The sequence below is a fragment of the Chiloscyllium punctatum genome, chromosome 15, assembly GCF_047496795.1.
Source record: "Chiloscyllium punctatum isolate Juve2018m chromosome 15, sChiPun1.3, whole genome shotgun sequence".
NCBI classification, from domain to species: Eukaryota; Metazoa; Chordata; class Chondrichthyes; order Orectolobiformes; family Hemiscylliidae; genus Chiloscyllium; species Chiloscyllium punctatum.
In genome coordinates, this window is record NC_092753.1 from 1,818,959 (window position 1) to 1,841,970 (window position 23,012).

Genomic DNA, 23,012 nt, shown 5'->3' on the forward strand with positions numbered 1-23,012 from the left:
CTCCACTTTGCAGACTGCTCTGTGAAGAGATGAGCTTCCATTTTCAAATCCATTGGCAGAAGAAAGGCAGGATTAAAATTTTTTTTTTCAATTGATATTGAGGAGCCTTAGCTCTTTGTGCTTTTTTTTTCAAAAAAAAATGAGAAAGGGAAAAAAAAAAGTGACTCTAATCGGCTTTGAAATAAATGCTGGAAAGCTTTACAAAGAAGTAGTTTTTTTTTCATGGCTGGAGCTAAGGCTTAGGAGGTGAAAGGCAGAGCTGAGAGAATTTATTGTTCTTTTGTAGACGGTGTCAGTTTCAAACCTTCCACGGACGGGGTAACTGAACATGCTTGTGATCCTGAAGATCATGCTTGAGCTTGTTTGTATTACCATTAGTTGCAGTTTAAATAAACGCCACCATGTCGCTCGTTCAGTCAATGTGTCACTGGTAAATGTCGTCCTCACTTTACAGGCCAGCAAAGGGCCACAGAGTGACCTTTGACCCACGCTGAATGGACTGCTCTCGGCTTGGGTTGGACCTTTGGGACTTTCAATCCATCTTCTCAATTGGTTGCAAAGGATCCCCTTGCCTATTCAACAAGGATCAAGGGAGTGCTTCCAGTATCCTAACCAATATTTACCCTTTCACCCACATCACAAATAAAAACGTTTGTTGGTCCTTATTGCATTGCTGATTGTGGGATCTTGCTGTTCATGCATTGGGCTGCTTTGTTATAAACATAATTTCATTGGCTGTACAGCATTTGGAATGTTTGGAGATTGTGACAGTTCTTCCTCTTTAGCACTCATGAGTCTGAGAAGGGAAAGATCCACCAGGATTCATCAATGAATTCCTTTGTTGGAGGACAGCGTCAGGTTCGACAGTGACGGCCAACATTCCGTGCGATGGGATCATTTTCCGAATCCCTCCTCCCACCAGTGAATTTCACAAGGTGTGAACTCACATTGGAAACTTCATGTCAGCTGGAAAACTGCATGGCTGATGCTGGAGGTTCTATTGGAAGGCAGGATCAGTGGGGCCAGGCTCCGATCAGGAGGGTAATGTAGGTCACTGAACCAAATGAGGGCTCAGGAAGGTCAAACCCACGGGACTGCCTGCTGAGAAGAATCATCATCTTCACAAACAGTCCTTCGGGACCAAAGGTGACTTCCTACCGACTCTGGAGTTGTGTATCCGGAGGTAACTAAAGAGTCCAATGCTGGATCTGTCCATCTTGCCCCATGAGGGGGCAGTGGTGTGTGAAGAGCCAGTTGTGTGAGATGTTGGCGTTTTAGTTTCTTTTGCTGTTTTGTATTCACCTTCCACCTGAGTCCAGCAGAACCACTGTTAGCATGGGAGGAGAGGAGAAGCTACAACACAGCTGTAGGTTCAATAAAGAAGATACAGCAATTTGAAACTTTTGCTAAGAATTTAACAGGAGAGGGATTAAAAGGGTTTTGCTTGATCTGCTTCTTCCTTCCAGGTGTAACCAACAAAGTTTCAACTTTTCAACAGTATTAGCTTTATTGGACATCCTTAGATTGTATAACAGCAGGGTACAGGCACAAGCAGCTGGGGTTGAAGGCACGTACTATGGGAATTTGAGAATGGGCCTTATCAGCAAATCACTTGAATTGCAAATGTTTTGTGTTGAGCTGTGCTGTTACAGTAAACAAAAACTAGCAAAATTGTATTGTATCACCATCTGAGAGATTTGTAACAGCAATTGCAAAATTCCTGACATGTACAAACCTGCTGCAGGTCAAAGAGTGAGAATGTAGGAAGGAAGCAACAACAGAAATTGCCAGAAAAGCTCAGCAGGTCTGGCAGCATCTGTGGAGTGAGATCGGAGTTAACTTTTCGGGTCCAGTGACCCTTCCTCAGAATGTAGGACAATTGTGTTACACGAGATTCAACTGGCTTTCTGTCGTGATAGAACAGAGACTGTGGCATCATTAGTTATTACTGTTGAGAGGGAACTGAAACAAAAACTGCAAGGTGGTCTCAGTCTGTTTAACCTTGATATTGCTGAATAGAACTGACCATCTTGTAGCATGTGCAAAGGAAGTACAGTTGAGTGTCACTTTAAGCAGCCTTGGACAATAATGGTCGGCGGTGAGGCCAGATGTTGTATTTCAGAGTCCAGCTATATCTTAGCTAGGAAGAACAGTTTTCCCTGTGTGAGGTGACGTGAAAGGTAGGTCAGACCTAAAGAATTTAATCGTAATTTCACATCATTTTAAATTTATAGGTTTTGTAATCTGAGTATTTCATGTGCAGAGTTGCAGTACAGTAAATTCTACATACTGTTCAAAACCTTTGCTTGCTATTAATTGCTTAGGTTTTATAAGTGTGAGTTGCTGTGTAATGAGAATCCAAAAGTAATTATTTGGGAGGACCTGAAAAAGCTCTCATTTCCCTCTCTTTAATCCTTTCAAAAAACACTTTCAGAGTCTTCAAAATGGCCAATTTATCTTGTGGTTTATCCCAAAAAGATATTGTGCAAATATTTACAGATGTTCTACAAATGTGCAGGGTGGGGGTACCAGATGCCTTCCTGTGAGTTTTTTGTTGGATAATATTACAGTCACAGTAAGGTCCAAGGAAGAAAATCAACCAGGGTCTGACAACATCACAAGAGTGAAATATTGTTAGGCCCTGAGAATCAGCTAATGAATCTGTCTCACTATCTCTCTCACTCCCCATCCCCTAGCCTTCCACTATCTCTGAACTGTCAGACTGCTGTCTGGCATCAAGTATAACAGCGCTTCCATAACCATTTTCCAATGTTAACCCCCTTTTAAGACTCGAAAATTAATGTGACTCCAGGTGCCAGCAAAAAACAAGAACAGCAATACAGCTGCACTGTAACACTGAGGATGTGATTATTAAAGTTTGTATATTATAGATCAACGTAATACATAAATATGAAAATCTGAGTGTTTAGAGTACTCTGTGAAAATGTTGTTATTTTGTGTACTTGTACATTTTGGCCAAAGGCCCTCTGTATTGCTTGGTGATAGAAGACTCATTGAAGCTCCACACACACCTCCATTGTCAACCTCACTCCTGACTCTCATTCTGATTGGCAGATTTTGGTTTGTAGATCATAGAATCCCTACAATGCAGAAACGGTCTATTCAGCCCCCATGGGTCCACACCAACCAATCCCCCTATCCTATCCCTGTAACCCTGCATTTCCATGGTTAATTCACCTAGCCTGTACATCCCTAAACATGATGGGCAATTTAGCACAGTCAATCCACTTAACCTGCACATCTTTAGAATGTGGGATGGAACTGGAGTACCCAGTGGAAACCCACGCAGACACAGGGAGAATGTGGGAGCTCCACACAGACAGTCACCCGAGGTTGGAATCAAACTCGGGTCCCTGGCACTGTGAGGCAGTAGTGCTAACCACTGAGCCACCGTGCCGCGTAGTTTCATACTTCAGCTGTAATTATTTCAGCCTTTATATTGGAACCTGATTAATTAAATATCATCAGCTGGGTGTAATTTTAACATTTGTTTGCAATACTTACATTTATGCTGTATTTGTACAACACTTTAAAATTTATTTTAATTTAAAAGTTATTTTGTTTATGAATGTAGGCATTTAGGAATGTACACCATTTCAAGTTTATAATATTTCAAAATTATTTTTGGCTGTGAAAGGTATTTAAGTATCTAACAGTACAGTGTTTTGTTTATATTTAATTTATTTTAATTTGAAACTTTTTTCAGCTTGGAATATCCAACACTGCACATGTGCTAGGTAGTATTTCAACCTGTACATTTTTTTTCCAAGCAAGAAATGTCTGAAAGAACCTAACTTCAGTCTTAACATTGACGTCTACAGGACCTTGTGATCCACTTAATGTTGTTTCACTTAAAGTTGTGATTTTCTGGAATGCATCGATGATTTTATATGAGGACTTGACCTGTGGGGTTGTGTGGATTGAAAGGGTTACAATTAGATTATGTGCTCTGGTTTTATGCGTATGGATTGCATCCAATAGTGAACAGGTTCACATTTAGTGGCAATGCAAGGCTAACGTAAAGCAGAGAAGGCTAAGGAAATTCGGCCTGTCCACAATGACTCTTACCAAATGCTATAGATGCACCATAGAAAGTTTCCTATCCAGTTGCATCACAGTGTAATGTGGCAACTGCTCTGTCCAAGACGGTAAGAAATTACAGAGATTTATGAACACAGTCCATCATGAAGACCAGCCTTCCTTCCATTGACTCCGTCTATACTTCCAGCTGCCTCAGGAAAGCAACCAACATAATTAAAGACTCCTCCCACCCAATTCTACTTTCTTTCACCCTTTTCCATCAGGCAGAAAATATAAAAGTTTGGAAATACATCCCAACAGATTCAAGAACAGCTTTTTCTGCTCTGTGATCAGACTTAGGAACGGATCTCTCATATATTAGAGTTAACCTTTCTCTGCACCTTCTCTGTAGCTGTAATACTATATTCTGCTTTCGGTTCTATTACCCTGGTGTACTAATGTAAGGCATGATTTGTCTGGTTAGTATGCAAAACAATACTTTTCACTGTATCTTGGTACATGTTCTAATAATAAACCAAATCAAATCAAAATCAGTGAACAACATGCCATAGCTATATTTTGCATCCTGTTCACACCAGATTGGAAAAGAATCAACTGCCAGGAGAAATTACCCCTCTGGTGAACATAGTTAAACCATGGGAGAATGTTCTCCCTTCCCACTTTCTCCAGAGGTGTGAGTTAGAAAGACTTTTTAGTCATGTGTTTATGGGATATGAAAGCTGTGTCTATATGGAATTAACTATTTACACATGAGTGGCTAAGCTGCTTTCTGACTTTACCAATGGTTTTGTTCATGACTAGCAAGTGTGGAATCTGTCACCTGACTTTAACCAAATTGTCAGAGGAACAATGTCGGTCCATGTTGATTTGAATGGTCTATGCCAACACAGCTTAACTTTATTGGATTTTGAGATACACAGAAAAGGGCAGGAATGATTTTAGCCACAATAACGTTGGAGACGAATGATACAAAACACATGACAGTTATTTTCTGGAGCAGGGCATCTCATTGCATTCCTGATGAGTTAGACCCTTTCCCATTCCTGATGTGTTTCCCCTTTATGTTGCAACTAATGAATGGTACAGTGACAGTATCAGGGCAAGTGGGGATTTGATAAACAATGTGACAAAAGGTGGCTTTTCCCTATTATCATGTTAAGTAGCAATTAACATGTTATGTAACCCTGGTGAGGTAACTCATACAATGGCCAGCCATTCAGCTCAATAAGAGAAGAGGAGAGTTCGAGGGGTAAAGGCAGGAGGTTGACTTTCAGAGGCATCAATGTCTTTGATTGCTCCCAGATTGAGACAATTGAAGGCATTCACTCCCCCCTTTCCAAATTTAGCAGGTGGATTGCAATGGTTTCCAAGTCCTGAAACTGGCCACCTTCCACTCCAGGGAGAAAGTGAGGACTGCAGATGCTGGAGATTAGAGACAGGAGGAAAAGCACAGCAGGTCAGGCAGCATCCGAGGAGCAGAAGAATTGATGTTTCGTGCACAAGCCCGTCTTCAGGAATGAGGCTTGTGGGCCAGGGGCTTGTAGATAAATGGGAGAGGGGGGATGGGGCTGGGGGGTAAAGATAGCTGGGAATGTGATAGGTAGATGGAGGTGGGGGTTAAAGTGATAGGTAAGAGAGGAGGGTGGAGTGGATAGGTGGGAAGGATGATGGACAGGTCAAGAGGGCGGTGCCAAGTTGGCGGCTTGGGACTGGGATAAGGTGGGGGGAGGAGAAAATGAAGAAACTGGTAAAATCCACATTGACCTCATGTGGTTGGAGGGTCCCAAGGCAGGAGATGAGGCATTCTTCCTCCAGGGGTCGGGCGGTTAGGGTTTGGCAATGGAGGAGGCCCAGGACCTGCAAAACCTCTTTCCTGATGAAAGGCTTTTGCCTGAAACGTCGATTTTACTGATCTTCGGATGCTGCCTGAACTGCTGTGCTCTTCCAGCACCACTAATCCAGAACCTGCCTTTATAGCCAGGGAAGCATGTGATCGAGGAGTTGGAGAGTTGAAGAAGTCACCCACAAACCTCCTGGCCCAGCATTTGTTTGTTGAAGTGGTAAGAGGGAAGGGAGCTTCTCTCCAGGACCAGCTTGCCTTACTATTTCCCTTCCTTCCCACCTCCAAGAAGGGAAGAATCATTCCAAAGTGTACATCTATTGAGGTGAGGTTTATGGCTTCAGAAAAAAGCAGAGACATTACATAAGTGAATTCCACATCAGAAAAAAGGGAGAAACATGCAAAAGAAAGGTAGCATTTAGAGAGAAAACTAGACAGAAAGGGAACAAAATCTAAAATGTACAATCTGACATTGTTGACATCTCCAATTAAACAAAAAAGCTGAAACCATTCACGACTTGAAGGAATGAGACACGGCCAACTTCTGGGCATGACAGATTGGCAATGCTTCCTAATTATCGGACCGTAATTTAGCTTTCTGTGGCGGGTTTAGTGGACAATCAAAGCTCTAACTGAGCAATGGCATGAAATGTCTATGAGGAGGTGAGGGACAAAATGTCATTTCTCGTCAGTTGATAGTGGAGTTGAAGCCAATCACACAGCGACCCGTGGTAAACCACAATCTCCTCCTTGCAACAAATCACTGACTGGTTTGTGCACTGATAATGGTGTGTGTCAATCAGACTTACGTTGACAAATTATCTTCATCCATATAGTTGTGGTCAATACTTTCTTATCATAATATTTGATGAGCCCAAATGAGACCTAGTGACTTTGTAAACCAAAGAGTTTACCTTGCATCACACAAGGTGAATAAGAGAGAAACAGTTGGATATCCAGATCCAGCTCCACAAGAAGGGAGAAAATCTGTATCACCTCCAGCAGTTAAATCATGAGTGGGTTGCTGACGTCTTTCTCATTGGTAATAATTTCTAGCAGATTTATTGTAGGGCTATCACTCAGATACACAGAGCCAGCTAGCTATTTGAATTTACACATATTGTCTGTAATAAATTGACCTTAAACTGACAGATAGATTGTTTAACTGCAGCTGTAAGTAGATGTTGTATGTGCTGCAATTGTCTTTGACACATATTTGAAATGTGGTTGGAGTTTGTGGAAATTTCAAGGAAACTGTGATTTGGTATTTCACATTCTGAAAAACATGGAAGTGAAGAGCTTATTCCCTATTATTTTTGAAAGTGTGCATCTTTATACATTGAGTTACACTGTACATTTATCCTAAGGATATAGCTGTAGTGTGTCCCATTTATAATAGCTTATGAATAGGTTAACCAGCAAGTTAATTCACCATGGTTATGAGTGTGGCACACAGTTCAGGTCTCTTTATTACAACAGGGGTGTAAAGGGAATACAGAAGGGACAAAAAGATTCAAAAGCGTGAAATCAGAATAGAAAGGTGATAACTATCAAGAAAAACTGAGAGGCGATGGTATGGTACCGGTCTTGAAAATTGTGAAAGGATTCAGTAGAATTGATGTAGTGAAGATATTTCCACTTAAGGGCAATTAAAACTTTGGACTTATAAAATACTCACTCATAAATGCAATAAGAAATTCAGGAGAAATGTCTTTGTCAAGAGAGTAGTTAGACTGTGAAACATTTTTTGTTATTTGGTCATGGAATGTAGGTGTCACTGGTTGGCCAGTATTTATTGCCCGTCCTTTGTTGCCCTTGAGAAAGTGGTGGTGAGCTGCCTTCTTGAACCACTGCAGACTATGTGCTGTAGGTTGACCCACAATGTCATTAGGGAGGGAATTTCTGGATTTTGACCCAGTGACAGTAAAGGAACAATGAGACATTTCCGAGTCAGGATGGTGAGTGGGAGGGCAACTTGCAGGTGGTGGTATTCCCATGTACCTGCTGCCCTTGACCTTCTGGATAGAAGTGGTTGTGGGTTTGGAAGGTGCTGTCTGAGGAGCTTTGGTAAAGTTCTGCAGGGCATCTTGGAGATAGTACATGCTGCTGCTACTGAGTGTGGTGGTGGAGGGAGGGGATGTTTGTGCATGTGATGCCAATCAAGCAGGCTGCTTTGCCCTGGATGGTGTCAAGCTTCTTGAGTGGTGTTGGAGCTGCATCCATCCAGGCAAGTGGGGAGTATTCCATCACACTCCTGACTTGTGCCTTGTAGATATGGGACAGGCTTTGGGGAGTCAAGAGATGACTTACTCACTGCAATATTCCTATCCTCTAACCTGCCCTTGTAGCTGGAGTAAAAATGTAATGATTCCAATTGAGTTTCTGGTCAATGATAACCTCTAGGATATTGATAGCGGGGGATTCAATGATGGTAACTCCATCAAATGTCAAAGGGCAGTGGTACATTGATTCTTATTCGAGATGATCATAGCCTGGCATTTGTGTGGTGTGAATGTTACTTGCCACTTGTCACACCAAGTCTGGATATTGTCCAGACGGTGTTGCATTGAACATGGGTTGCTTCAGTACCTGAGGAGTAGGGAGTAGCAGTCATCGGCAAACATCCCCAGTTCTGACATTATGATGAAGGGAAGATCATTGATGAAGCAGCCAAAGATGGTTGGGCCTAGGACAGTACCCTGAGGAACTCCTGCAGAGATGTTCTGAGCTGAGGTGACTGATCTCCATCAATACCAACCTTAATTCCTGACTTCCCAAAGCTTGTCCACCATCTAAAAGACACAAGACTTTGATGGAATACTCCTCATTTTTCTCAATGATTACAGCTCCAACAACATCCAAAACAAGCAACCCACTTGATTGACACCACTTCCACAAAACATCCACCCACTCCACCACCGACACTCAATAGCAGCTTTGTGTACAAAATGCACTGCAGAAATTCACAAAGATCCTTAGGCAGCACTTTGCAAACCCACAGTCATTGCCACCTGGAAGGATAAGGGCAGCAGATACATGGGAACATCAACACTAACATCTGCAACACCATCCTTACCTGGAAATACTTCGCTGTTCATTCAGTGCCAATGGGTCGAAATCAGGGAACTCTCTCCATACGTGTACCTCCACCAATGGACTGCAGTGGTTCAGGAGAGCACTGCCTTGTCAAGGACACCTAGGGGATGGGCAATAAATGCTGTCCAGCCAGCAATGCCCGCATCCAACAGATGAGTTAAGCAAATTTCCATTGAAGTGCACGCGGTGGGACATATTTCATTCAGTTCTTTCCAGGTCAGGAGAAGGTCGTGAATGCCAGATTTATGTCACTGTTTCCCATCAGGAATGATTTGGAATGCGAGACTATTTGAAGAGACCAGGGATAATACAGGGATTTCAGGAAAAGCTGATAGACTTGCATTGGGATAGTCACAGTCTACCTGTTTAGCATGAATATCATTTGGAATAATTCCCATGACCAGTACACATGGTGATTGAAAACAGCTTCACAGAATAACCTAGTTTCTGTCCAATGTGTAGGGAGTTGGATTCTTCGGTTGCAGCGTAGATGAATAACGTGAGGAATACTTTTACCTCTGGCCTTCTTAACCATGCTTGTACTGCTGCAGGAAGTCATTGTCTCTTTGCAAGGAGTACTTAGATCAGCTGGGGAAATGAAAGAAAAAGCCTTCCCTCACATAAGATAGCTCTCTTCCAGGTGACTGCACCCTGGAAATGGTTGCATTGGAGGATGGGAGGGCATTCTACTTGATCACCCTTTTCCCCCATGACCATGCATTGCAACAGGGTTTCCTAAGTTAAACAACAGGCACCTCTGCTTAAGAAAACATAAACGGTTCTGAAACCGGAGAACACATCCGTGCACCATTTACCAATGGCTACATGGCCCTCAAAAATCCACATCTGTCAATTTAGCATCAAATACCATCAACGTTCTAGGGATTAGCATTAATGGGAATCTTAAGTGGACCAGCAATATAAACATCATAACGGGTCAGATGCTGGGAATCCTCACCACCTCTTTCACCAAAGGCTTGCCTATCACCTTATAAGACACAAGTCAGAAATATGGTGGAATATTCCCCACTTGGGTAAGTGTGGCTCTAATAACACTCAGATGCTACACACCATATCAGACAAAGCAGCTCTCTTGAACAGCACCCCCATCCGCCACTCTGAACATCCCTTCCTCACCTCTGCCTTATCATGGTAGTAATGTGGACCATCCAAAAGATGCACTGCAGCAATTCACCATTGGCCCTTTGACAGTATCTTCCAAACCCATAATATTAAATTAATAAAGGCAACAGACATGAGAACAATGCCATTCTATGAGCTATATTGCTGTTCCTTGACAGCACGGTGACTCATTAGTTAGCACTGTTGCCTCACAGTGCCAATGACCCAGGTTCAATTCCAGCCTCTGGCAACTGTCTGTGTGGAGTTGCACATTCTCCCCGTGTCTGCGTAGGTTTCGTCCAGGTACTCCAGTTTCCTCCCACAGCCTGTAGATGTGCAGGTTAGCTGGATTGGCAATGCTAAATTGTCCATAGTGTCCAGGGGTGTGCTGGCTAGGTGGATTAGCCATAGGGAATGCCGGGTTGCAGGGATTGGGTGGGAAGCTGTCTGGAGGGTCAGTGTGTACTCAGTGGAAAGAATGTCCAGCTTCCACCCTCTAGGGTTTCTATGTCTGATACCAATGTGGATCTGCCTACAGCAATTAGGAGGCAGCAGTTCAAGAAGGTAGCTCACCACCACTTTCTTGCAAAGTCTGTGAGAAGATTTGTAGCTCGGGTGCTCGTTGTTGTGGTTCTGTTCGCCGAGCTGGGAATTTGTGTTGCAGACGTTTTGTCCCCTGTCTAGGTGACATCCTCAGTGCTTGGGAGCCTCCTGTGAAGCTCTTCTGTGATCTTTCCTCCGGCATTTGTAGTGACACCTTTGTAATCATTAAAAACACAGAAATAGAGAACACACACCGGATCATCAACGCCACACTCACAGGAATCCGATTCACTAGAGAGGAATAAAAGGACAACCAACTCCCATTCCTAGACGTGATGGTACAGAGAACACCGAACGGAGAATTCACCACAAAGATTTACAGGAAAGCCACACACACAGACCAAGTCCTCAACTACGAAAGCAACCACCCCAACACACACAAAAGAAGTTGCATCAAGACACTATTCAAAAGAGCCACAACACACTGCAGTACACCAGAACTGCAAAAAGAGGAAGAGGAACACCTATACAACGTATTTGTCAAAAACGGATACCCTCGCAATTTCATCAACAGATGCCTAAGGGAAAGACAATGGAACAAGAACATGCCACAACCCAAAGGACTAGCCACACTACCATACATCAAGAGCATTTCCGAACCGACAGCCAGACTACTGCGACCACTAGGACTCATAACAACACACAAACCAACAGCCACGCTCAGACAACAACTTACCAGAACAAAGGACCCGATACCCAGCGTGAACAAAACCAATGTAGTGTACAAAATCCCATGCAATGACTGTACAAAACACTACATAGGACAAACAGGAAGACAGTTAACGATCCGTATACACGAACACCAACTAGCCACCATATGACATGACCAGCTATCCTTAGTAGCCACACATGCAGATGACAAGCAACATGAATTCGACTGGGACAACACTACTATTATAGGACAAACCAAACAGAGAACAGCTAGGGAATTCCTAGAGGCATGGCACTCATCCACAGATTCAATCAATAACCACATCAATGTGGACCCAATATACCGGCCACTGCAACGGACAGCTGGAACTGACAACCGGAAGCGGCAGATTCAAACCACTACAAATGTTGGAGGAAAGATCACAGAAGCGCTTCACAGGAGGCTCCCAAGCACTGAGGATGTCACCTAGACAGGGGACGAAACATCTGTAACACAAATTCCCAGCTCGGCGAACAGAACCACAACAACTTTCTTGCAAGTAATGAGGGATAAGCAATGAACACTGGCCTCGTCAGTGATGCCTACATCCTATAACAGACATGAAAATTATTGGACAGCAACAGGGTAGGGAAACCCAGAGTGTAACAGAGCTTAGTTGGGTCAGGTTCAGCTGCTCTTTGGCATCGATCATTGTTTTAATTAAGCTTATTAAACAGAAGCTGAGTACACTGGATAATGGGACTCGTGATGAGGAGCTGGCATGCAAATACAGGCATGTTCTGAGGCTGCTCTGTCTGCGTGTCAGACCAATGTGACATGGAGAAGTCTGGACGTGAGTAGGAAAATGGTCCATGGTGCGAGAGCAGTAAAACAGCTTACCATTGTGGATGGTATGGATAATTAAAGAATTAAACTTCCATCACTGTTAAGTAACAGGTCTTTTTGGATGAACTGCTGACATTCAGCAGAGGCAAAAGGCAGAAAAGGGGGTTCTTGGTCAATTTAATACTGGGGAGAGAGCAGGTGGGATGGATGGTGCTGTTGACCCTTTACAGACTCTGTCCTGGAGCTTTGTGTCTGCGTGGGCTGGCTCTGGTGATTTTGATCTTTTTAAAAAAAAAATAGCTCCTGCTTTGGTTGAAGTCTCATTTTGTCCCAACGTTTCCAATGTATCAGCTTCGCCTCACAATGAATGGTATGCCTTCTGCTGAATGAATGAGCTGTGTGTGTGTGTGTGTGTGTGTGTGTGTACCAGAGACAGAGGGAAGAGAGGTTTTCTCCTGAAGCTGTAACCTGGGGTAAGAAGGCAGGCTCAGTTTGTGCTAAGAGGCACTCCCCTGGCATACAGGAGCCTGGTGATTACTGCCGCCACTGAACGGGAACATGCTCTGCTATTTGGCTGTGAGGTGCAGAGAGAGAGAGAGAGAGAAGTGGATTGAACCATCCCGTCAGCTGAAAAAGGGGGGTAGCCTTGGAAACTGTCGACATCCACATCGTCTTTTATTTTAACCCCTGGCGCTTCCTTCACATTCATCCCCTCCTCATTGCCCCCCGCCTCCCTCCAGCGTGAATAGCTTTTCAACATCACCGGTGTGACTGAATTACAAGCTGTTGCTGGAGTAGAAAGGCAACAGTGTGGTGAGATAGCACCATTCTCCATTGCATCCCGCCATGGCCATGGGATGCTGTGTGCGGAGGAAGGCAGAGAGATGTCCACTGCACGCCTTGCCCAGCGAGCTGAGGAAACTTCGCTGAAGCCACTTTTAACTGTGTAAGTGCTTGCTTAAAAGAGCATTCTGTACCTCCCCCACCCAACCCCCGTCGTGTCTGCAGCATCCTCACATATGTTATTTGGTGCAGGACTGAATTGCTTCATGCTAACCTTGCTGCAAAAATGCACGCTGTTCTGCTGTGAAATGCCTGATATTCAGAGACTGAGCAGGAAAAGCTTGTGAAACGGAAAAAAAAACCAAACGGTTTTTGCATCAGTGTGAATATAGGGCTTTGCAAAGGTCGGTGTGGGACCACAGATTTATCGTGCATTGTTCTCAAAATGACTCTCTCCACAGCTTTTGTGTGGATTGTCTCTCCCGAGTTTTGATGTTAGCTGCATGTTTTAACACCAGCTACCTTTTTAGCAATGTGTAAGTCTTGCATTCGCCTTCGATATTAGAGTGTAAAGCTTTCATCTGCCGGCTCCTCCTCAATTTGCATTTTCCCATGAAAGCAGTAATTTCTCTCGATCATGGTTCCAATAATGTTCTTTACAACGGATTATAAGGGATTATTCGGCTGTCTGTGGGGGAAATAGGAGCAAATAATGAAAGCCTGAAGCTGGGAGTTCAATTGTGCACATTCAGCGAAAAAAAAGGGCCACAATAAAAGCAACCTGTGCCAATTGAGCAGGCTTGGTCTCCTCTACATATTGTAGCTTTGCTTGCTTGTATTCACTCTGCTGTGTCCACGCTGGCAACAATGCCATTTTCTTTCGATCTGGTAAGAAATTACCTTAAATCCAACTGAGGCAAAGCCTGAAGCATTATGCAGGAAGGGGAGGGGGAAGGCGTGTCGGCACCAGCAATGCTCAAAATTAAATTAAAGGCTGATAATTTCCCCACGCCCACCTCTCTGCCTGCACGCACTGCTCTGGCAACACTCTCATTTGCTTAGGGGCAGGCTGTATCTAGGGACTGGGTCAAAGTGACCAAAATCCATCCAGTTTGCCTTGGACCATTGATTATGGAATTGCTGACTATCCAAAGCAATGGGTGGCACGGTGGTTCAGTGGTTGGCACTGCTGCCTCACAGCTCCAGGGACCAGGGTTCGAGTCCCACTTTGGGCGACTGTCTGTTTGCACATTCTCCCTGTGTCTGTGTGGGTTTCCTCCCACAGTCCAAAGATGTGCCAGGTGAATTGGCCATGCTAAATTGTGGCAAAAGTGAGGACTGCAGATGCTGGAAACCAGAGTTTAGATTAGAGTGGTGCTGGAAAAGCACAGCAGCATCCAAGGAGCAGGAAAATCGACATTTCAGGCAAAAGCCCTTCATCAGGAATAGAAGCAGGAAGCCTCCAGGGTGGACAGATAAATGGGGGATAAATGAGACGACCTGCCAATCTCCCTTCCCACCTATCCACTCCACCCTCCTCTCTGACCTATCACCTCCATCCCCACCATCCCCATCCCCATCCCCATCCCCATCCCCAGTCACCTATTGTACTCTTTGCTACCTTCCCCCACCCTCCCCTCTGACCTATCACCTCCATCCCCACCATCTCCATCCCCAGTCACCTATTGTACTCTTTGCTATCTTCTCCCTAGCCCCACCCCTCCCATTTATCTCTCCACCCTGGAGACTTCTTGCCTCTATTCCTGATGAAGGGCTTTTGCCTGAAACATTGATTTTCCTGCTCCTCAGATGCTGCCTGACCTGCTGTGCTTTTCCAGCACCACTCTGATCTAAACCCCCATGCTAAATTGTGTTAGGTGGGTTAGTCAGAGGGAAATGGGTCTGGGTGGGTTACTGTTCAGAGGGTCGGTGTGGACTTGTTGGGCCGAAAGGCCTGTTTCCATACTATAGGGAATCTAATCCAATCTAATCTCATCGGGTGACAGCCTGTGTGGAGTTTGCACATTCTCCCCGTGTCTGTGTGAGTTTCCTCCGGGTGCTCCGGTTTCCTCCCATAGTCCAAAGATGTGCAGGTTAGGGTGGATTGGTTGTGCTAAATTGCCCATGGTGTCCAGGGATGTGCAGACTAGGTGGGTTAGCCATGGGTAAATGAAGAATTACAGGGAGAGAGTAGGGATTGGGTCTGGGAAGGATGACATTTGGAGGGTTAGTATGGTCTCCTTTCACACTGTAGGGATTCTATGACTCTAATTGACCTCTGCCACTAAATCAAACACCTAGCCAGGTATGCCCTTGGTGGTGAGAACCATTGATGTAAAGTCTTTTTTTTTCCCTCCCAATTATGCTCAATTACCAAATGTATTCTCTAGGTGTGATTCAGGTCGGATGTTTGACCACATAGGGCCTTGCAAATCCCTTCTCACCTGATGTATTCTCTCACAAATGTACACTTTCCAGCCGGGGTGTCAGCGGTGTAATAATTGAAAATAAGATCCCGGGCTAATTTCTCTCCCTCTTCCCGGTTGCGCAGGAATTGAGGTCAATTGAGGTAATGGAGGAGGAGTAGGTGAGGACTGCAGATGCTGGAGAGTCAGGGTCGAAAAGCGTGGCGCTGGAAAAGCACAGCAGGTCAGGCAGCATCCAAGGAACAGGAGAATCAACGTAGTGCCCAGTTTTTGCTTTGATTGAAATAGCTACCTCAGCATTGAGTATGAAATAAAACATGTCAATCCTGTTCTCTGTGGTGCATTTCCTTACTAAGTTATGAAGGGACAGTCTTTCCCTTTTGGAAGAATATTGAGTTGATGGTTCACTAGCATTAAAGTGTCACATTATGAGATGCAGATTGCACTGGTTCATATCTTTGGATATGTAGCATTCAGCTAAGCTGCGATAGTTTGAAGTGCAGATGCAACTATCTGCTTCACTCAGAAGGGGTCACCTTGAACCTGGGCTCTAAGGGCTATGTAAGCAAGCAGTACTGGCTGTGGACAGCTCATTTAATGTGGGACAAACACCAGCATCCTCCCATCTGGATAAATCAAGAGCCTGCAGCAAATGGAATCCATTGGGAATGGGGTTTTTTAACCTTCTGCCAATAGGAGGATCCATGTTGCCCCTTGAGAAGCTGGTTCTGCCACAGTGCCCCATGTGAACTGGGGAGCCGGTGTCATTGTGGCTTATTAGTGTCGGTGCCTGTTGCCAAGCTGCTGTAACCGCTGACAATCATGGCAGTGCCCACCAGCCCAGTGGCATTGTTGCCATTTCCCTGTGCCAGTCGGTGCCTCCCAGGGCTGAGAATCGATGGTTTGGGCCTTCACATCCAGCTTCCTGGAATCGGAGCTCCTGGAAACCTGCTGGTCGTCAGCCTCTGGCCAGCTCAACCATCCCGAAAATCCTCAGATACAGGACCATCTTCCATTTCCTGGGAATGCGTCTTGAGCCTCTGAACTCTCCCGTGCTGGATGAGTGCCGACTGACGTTGGGGTGAGCTGCCATATTTGTGTGTTGTCCTCCATGTGAGGCCCAGAACGTGACAGAGCAGCGAAGCTGGAAGTTGTTCAGACTCCGTTCTGTGACAGCTCCGAGCCGTCTGTGTTTCACTGTCAGACATCAAGATGCTGAGAGCATACAAACTGAGGCTCCTCAGTCCTTTGAGCCTGCCCTGCAGTGCAGTAAGATTGTGGCTGATCTGATTTTAACATCAACTCTGCATTCCTGCATTCCCTTGATAACCTTTCATTCCTTCAGTAATCAAGAATCTACTCAGCTCTGCTATAAAAATATTTAAAGATTCTGCATCCATTGCCTTTTGAGGAAAGGACGCACATCCTCTGTGTCAAAAAGAGTTTTCTCTGCCTCAAATGGATGCCTCCTTATTTTTAAACAATGACCTCTAGTTCTAGATTCTCCCGCAAGAGAAAACATCTGTCCACCTGGCCAAGCCCCCTCAGGATCTTATATGTTTCAATTAAGTCGCCTCTACTTTTCTGAGCTACAGGGGATACAGGCTTAGCCTATCTAGACTTTTGCCATAAGTTAATCTGCTCATTCGAATTATTAGTCTAGTGAACATTCTCTGAACTGCTTCCAAAACGTTAATATCCATTTGTGAGTATAATAGCCAGTACTGTACACTGTACACCAGATGTGGTCTCACGAATGCCCTGTATAACTGAAGCATAATTTAACTACTCTCACATTCAGTGCCCCTCACAATAAAACATAAATACGATTAGCTATCCTGATTACTTGTTGCATCTGCACACTAACCTTATGTGATTTATGCACTGCAACACCCAGATTTTCTTTGCATCTCAGAGCTTTGCAACTTGTTACTGTTCAGATACATGCTTTTCTACTCTTTTTACCAAAAAGGACAATTTCACATTTGCTCACATTGTACTTTGCTGACTCAATTAACCTATCTCTATCTCTTTGTAGGCTCCTTACGTTTTCTTCACAACAAAGAGAACACTAGCCTCATAAACCAGATTCTTGCTCCTGGAAGTCAGCTATATGTTAGTCCATGCATGTTCCATCAGTCAGCCAAAGGTTGTAGCTACTTTCCCTATAAATGTGTAAGGCTTCTGTATAAAGGGACAGACTGTCAATGTACAGAATTTGCAAACCGCTGCTAATGGGATGTTAGTCAGTGTGATGGATAGCTGCATCAACGTCCCTGAGGAATGCCAAAGATATATTGGTACAATCCTGATTTCCCCTCATTGTGATACCTGTCTGTGTGCAAATGGCCACAGTGAAAGAGGACATGTTTTCTTTACTTGTAAATAGCTAATTCATAAGGATCATATCCTAGGAGGAAGTTGATTAATAACTCAATATCTGTAACATGAAAGTGCTGTGAAAGCTACACATTTTAATATAGCTCACTTTAGCCACATGACTGAGTCATTCTGCTAAGATGGAAATTTGTAAATTGGAGGTTCACAGTTATACAAAAGAACATTAAAGAACAACATTTAGATATTGTGAAATGGAACTCTGATTCTAATAAGCTTCTTTTAAAATCCAAAATTAATTCTTAAGACTAATGTAGTTTGGTATTGATTCATTTTTGTCTAATCTTAATCCTTGCAAATAAATTTGATTCATAATTTAACCTGACAAATATAGTCTGACAGTGCAATATTTCCTCGCCCTTTTGGAAAGGACGGGATTGCATGATAATAATCAGCCTATGTGGGATTCTTATGTGAAACTCACACATAAAAATGTAATTACTAAGATCACAGTGTACACGTTTGTCTTTGGAAGCTTCTTTCTTCCCCTTCATCATTATTTATTAAAACTAATAATCAGCATTAGAAAATACCCAAGTTGGAAGATGATTTTTGATTGAGTCTCAAGTTGTTCAACAACAACCTTTACTTGTATAGATAAAATAATGTCGAAGGCACCTTCACAGAAGCAGTATGAAGGAAAATGAGACATTGTGGTGCAGAAGATGGCCAAAAGATAAAAAAGCTATACATAAGCTATGTCTTAAAGGGGGAAAAATAGGCAGCGAGATTTAGGAAAAGAGTTGTCAAATGAAGGTACAACTGCAAACTATGGAGTGATTAAAATCAGGAATGTTCTAGCGCTCTGAATTAAATGATTGGATGATTATCGAGAATTGTGTGGAAGGAAGGACAGAACGCAAGAAAATAAGAAATAGGAGCTGGAATAGCCCATTCCAAGCTCCAAGCCTTCCACCATATAGTAGGGTCACGGCTGATCTACTTCAAGACCATTTCCCTGCACTATCCCCGTATCCTTTGATGTTTTTACTTAGTAGAAATAAGTCTTGAACATACTCAGTGACGGAGCCTTCACAGCCATCAGGAGAGGTGATTCCAAAAAGACTCACCACCCTTTTTCTCCTCCTGTTAGTCTTAAAAGCCTAACCTTTTGTTCTGAGACTGTGTTCACTGGTTCTAGATGCCCCTACGCTAATGGAATTATTCTTTCTGCATCAACCTTGTTGAGACCTATGAGAATTTTGTATGTTTGCACCTCTCATTCTTCTAAACTCCAAACAAAAATAGACACAGTCTATTTGAGCTTTCCTCATACAATAATTCCTCCAAGGTGTGGTGAACCTTCATTGTACTCTCTCTATGACAAGGATCTCTTCCTTAGGTAAAAGGCTAAGAATTGCATACAGTACACCCAAGGGTGGCCAAATTGAGCCTCCAGAGAATTGCCGTAAGACATAGAGTCCTACAGCACGGAGACAGACCCTTCAGCCCAACTGGTCCATGCTGACCAAAATGTCCATCCATTCTAACCCCATTACCCTGCACTTGGCCCATATCCTTCCAAACCTTTTCAATCCATGGATTTGTCCAAATGCCTTTAAAATGTTGTTAATGTACATGCCTCAACCACCTCCGTTGGCAGCTCATTCCATTCGTGTACCACTTTCTAGGTAAAAAGGTTGCCCCTCAGGTTCCCTTTTATTCTTTCCCCTTTAACCTTAAACTGATGCCCTCTAGTCTTCGATTCCCCAACCTTGGGAAAAAGACTGAGTGCATTCACCCTATCCATGCCTCTCGTGATCTTATACACTTCTATAAATCCCCACTCAGTCTCCTACGCTCTAAAGAAAAAAGTCTGAGCTTGTTTGACCTCTCCCTATAGTTTCAGACCTTTGGGTCCAGGCAACATCCTCTAAGTTTTGTCTGCACTCTTTCCAATTTAATAACCAAAACTGAACACAATACTCCAAGTGCAGCCTCACCATAGTCCTGTACAACTGCAACATAACTTCCCAACTTCTATACTCAGTGTTCTGACTGATGAAGGCCACTGTGCACGGAAACTCCAATTTCCCTCTGTTCCATAGCATTCCTTAAGGCCCTACCATTCACCGTGAAACTCCTACCTTGATTTGACTTTCCAAAATGCAAGACCTCATACTTATCTATATTAAACTCCATTTGCCATTTCTCAGCCCACATCCCCAGCTGATCAAGATCCTGCTGCATTTCTTATAACCTTCCTCACTGTCCATGATACTGCTATTTTAGTGTCATCTGCAAACCTACTAATCAAGTCTTTTACATTCTCATCCAAATCATTAATATAGATAACAAACAGTAATGGGCCCAACCTTAACCCCTGAGACACTCCAATAGTCACCGGCCTCCAGTCTGACAAGCATCCTTCCAATATTACCCTCTGCTTTCTACCATGAAGTCATTTGTGTATCCAATTTGCCATGATTCCATGCGATCTAACCTTCCAGAGGAGCCTACCATATGGAACCTTACAAAAGGCCTTACTGAAATCCATACAGACTATATCTACCATCCTGCAGTCATCAACCTTCCTGGTTACTTCATCAAAGAACTTTAACAAATTTGTGAGGCATGATCTCCCACTCACAAAGCCATGCTGACTGCTCCTAATCAAAATCTGTCTTTCCAAATGCATGCATATCTTATTCCTCAGAATCTTCTCAAGTAACTTACCTACCACAGATGTTCAGCTTACTAGTCTATAGTTCCCAGGTTTTTCTTTACAGCCCTTCTTGAATAATGGCACAGTGTTCGCTACCCTCCAGTCTTCTGAGACTTCACGCATGGGTATTAATGATGCAAAAATATCAGTTCTTCTCTAGCCTCTCGCAGTGTTCTTGAGTATATCTGGTCAGGACCAGGAGGTTTATCCACTCTCATATATTCTAATACGTCCAACACCACCTCTACTGTGATATGGACATTTCCCAAGGTATCGCCACTAACTTACCCAAGTTTCCAAGTATGTCTTGTCTTCCTCCACAGTAAAAACATTGTTGCTTCTATATCCAAAACATTTTGTGAGAAAGACAGACATACTATATGCTTCCTTAATTGCTTGCTGTACAGATATGTTAACCTCCAGTGAACCATGAACAAGGATATCAAAGCCCTTTAAAGTTCAACATTTTCCAGCCTCTCACCTTTTAAGAAATACTGTCTGGGTGGAATCCTGAGTGACGTGGGCTCCACTGAGATTTGTGGCAGAATAACATGAGAGATCCAGCAAGGTTGATCTAGATGTTAGGAGGAACTTCCTGCATGTATTCCCCACGTTCTGGGTGTCGTTAGGAAGAAGCAAATTGCCTGATAAGGGAAATTATTGCATGTTGATAACCTTATAGTCTGTGCATTTTGCATCATTAATATGCAGCTTCCTACCCTACTATCAGCTCTGAACCAAGAAAATTCTCAATATGGAAGTCAGAGAGAGCGCAGGAGACCTCAGATGACAGCTTGTTCCAAAGTAGCTCCACGTTCGACACGGGACACCAAATTCTTAAGGCGTGTATCCATGGGCATCGACCGTAGACACACACACACTTCACCCCCACATGCACAGACATTGGCGTTTGATGTGTGCCAGTGACTATGAACCCTCATGACACATCTCTGATCCACTTACAGTATGCTTTGGGAGTTCAGTGCTATATATTGGGATAAAATGGCTGAGCATCAAGACAGTCCACAACCTATCTCATCTCTTTCTGTCCCATTATGGGCTTTTTTCCTCCTGGAATTAAGGAGATGCAGGTATTATGGGAGATGAAAGTGGGCGGCACATGTGCTTCATTTGGGGTAGATGGGGAGGGGTCCTGAACGGGTGATTCCATAGGTGAGGCGGGTTCCTCGGAACCCTTTCCAAAGCTTCCACAGCCTTCCTCTAATGCGGTGACTAGAACTGCACGCAGTACTCCCAAATGTGGCCACACTAGAGTTTTGTACAGCTGCAGCATGACCTCATGGCTCTGAAACTCAATCCCTCTCCCAATAAAAGCTAACACACCATATGCCTTCTTAACAACTCTAACAACCTGGGTCGCAACTTTCAGGGATCTATGTACATGGACACCAAGATCTTTCAGCTCATCTATACTGCCAAGAGTCTTACCATTAGCCCAATACTCTGCATTCCTGTTACTCCTTCCAAAGTGAATCACACCTTTCCGCATTAAATTCCATTTGCCACCTCTCAGCTCAGCTCTACAGCTTCTCTATGTCCTTTTGTAACTTGCAACATCCTTTGGTACTATCCACAACTCCACCAACCTTAGTGTCATCTGCAAATTTATTAACCCATCCTTCTATGTCCTCATCCGGGTCATTTTTAAAAAATGACCAACAGAAATGGCCCCAAAACAGATCCTTGCGGTAATCTGTATCCTGCTACATTCTTCGACGACCTTCCTCACTATCCACATCCCCACTAATTTTCGTGGCGACTGCAAACTTTCTAATCCGACCACCCACATTTTCATCCACATCATTTATATAAATTACAAAAATGACAAAGGTCCCAGCACTGATCCTTGCGAACATCACGGGTCAAGCATCTCCAGTCAGAAAAACACCTCTCCACAACTCCCCTTTGTCTTGTCAGCCCAATGGGTCAGCTCTTCTGAAGTAGGGAAACCTGCCTAAGCTAGTGATCCTCTTGTTACAGCTGCTCTCAAAAAGATTTTATGTTTCAACCTAGAAGAAAGGATTCTTCTGGTACTGTCCCTACCTCTGAGATAGGAAACCTGGGTTCAAATCTCACCTTCTCCAGGTATGTGTAATAACAGGTTGACTAGAAAATATCTTAACCTGTACTTGCCTGTTTTAAACAGCAACTTTTAGTTAGTTGTTAAATGTTAATAAAAATTAGCGAGAGAGAGGACTATGTCGTTCACCCAATTCCTGACTACATATCTGGTGCAGGAAGGAGGGGATGGTTGAATATGGGTGAAGAGAAGTGCTTTATAATTTAGTTTTGTATTTGCTGTTTTATTAAGGACCGAGAGCAGTGGAGGTCTACAGCATGAAAACAGGCCCTTTGGCCCAACCTGTCCATGCCACCCAGTTTAAACTAGTCCCATTTGGTCCATATCCCATCCATGTACCTGTCTAAATATTTCTTAAATGGTGAAACTGTACTTGTTTCCAAAACTACTTCTGGCAGTCTGTTCCAGACACTTACTACCATCTGTGTGAAAGAATTGCC

General features: G+C 43.7%; 1 protein-coding gene across 4 annotated transcripts in view; it reads left to right on the forward strand.

Moving 5' to 3' along the window:
* The window catches only part of nhsa (Nance-Horan syndrome a (congenital cataracts and dental anomalies)), a 404,585-nt gene that overhangs the window by 229,473 nt on the left and 152,100 nt on the right, over positions 1 to 23,012 (forward strand). Inside the window, exon 1 of one of the 4 annotated variants that reach the window (XM_072584444.1) lies at positions 12,815 to 13,146. The exons of the other annotated variants lie outside the window; for them this stretch is intronic. The gene's annotated coding sequence lies outside the window, so the exon portion shown is untranslated. Of the gene's footprint in view, positions 1 to 12,814; positions 13,147 to 23,012 lie in introns of those variants that run through there. 4 annotated transcript variants of the gene reach the window in all.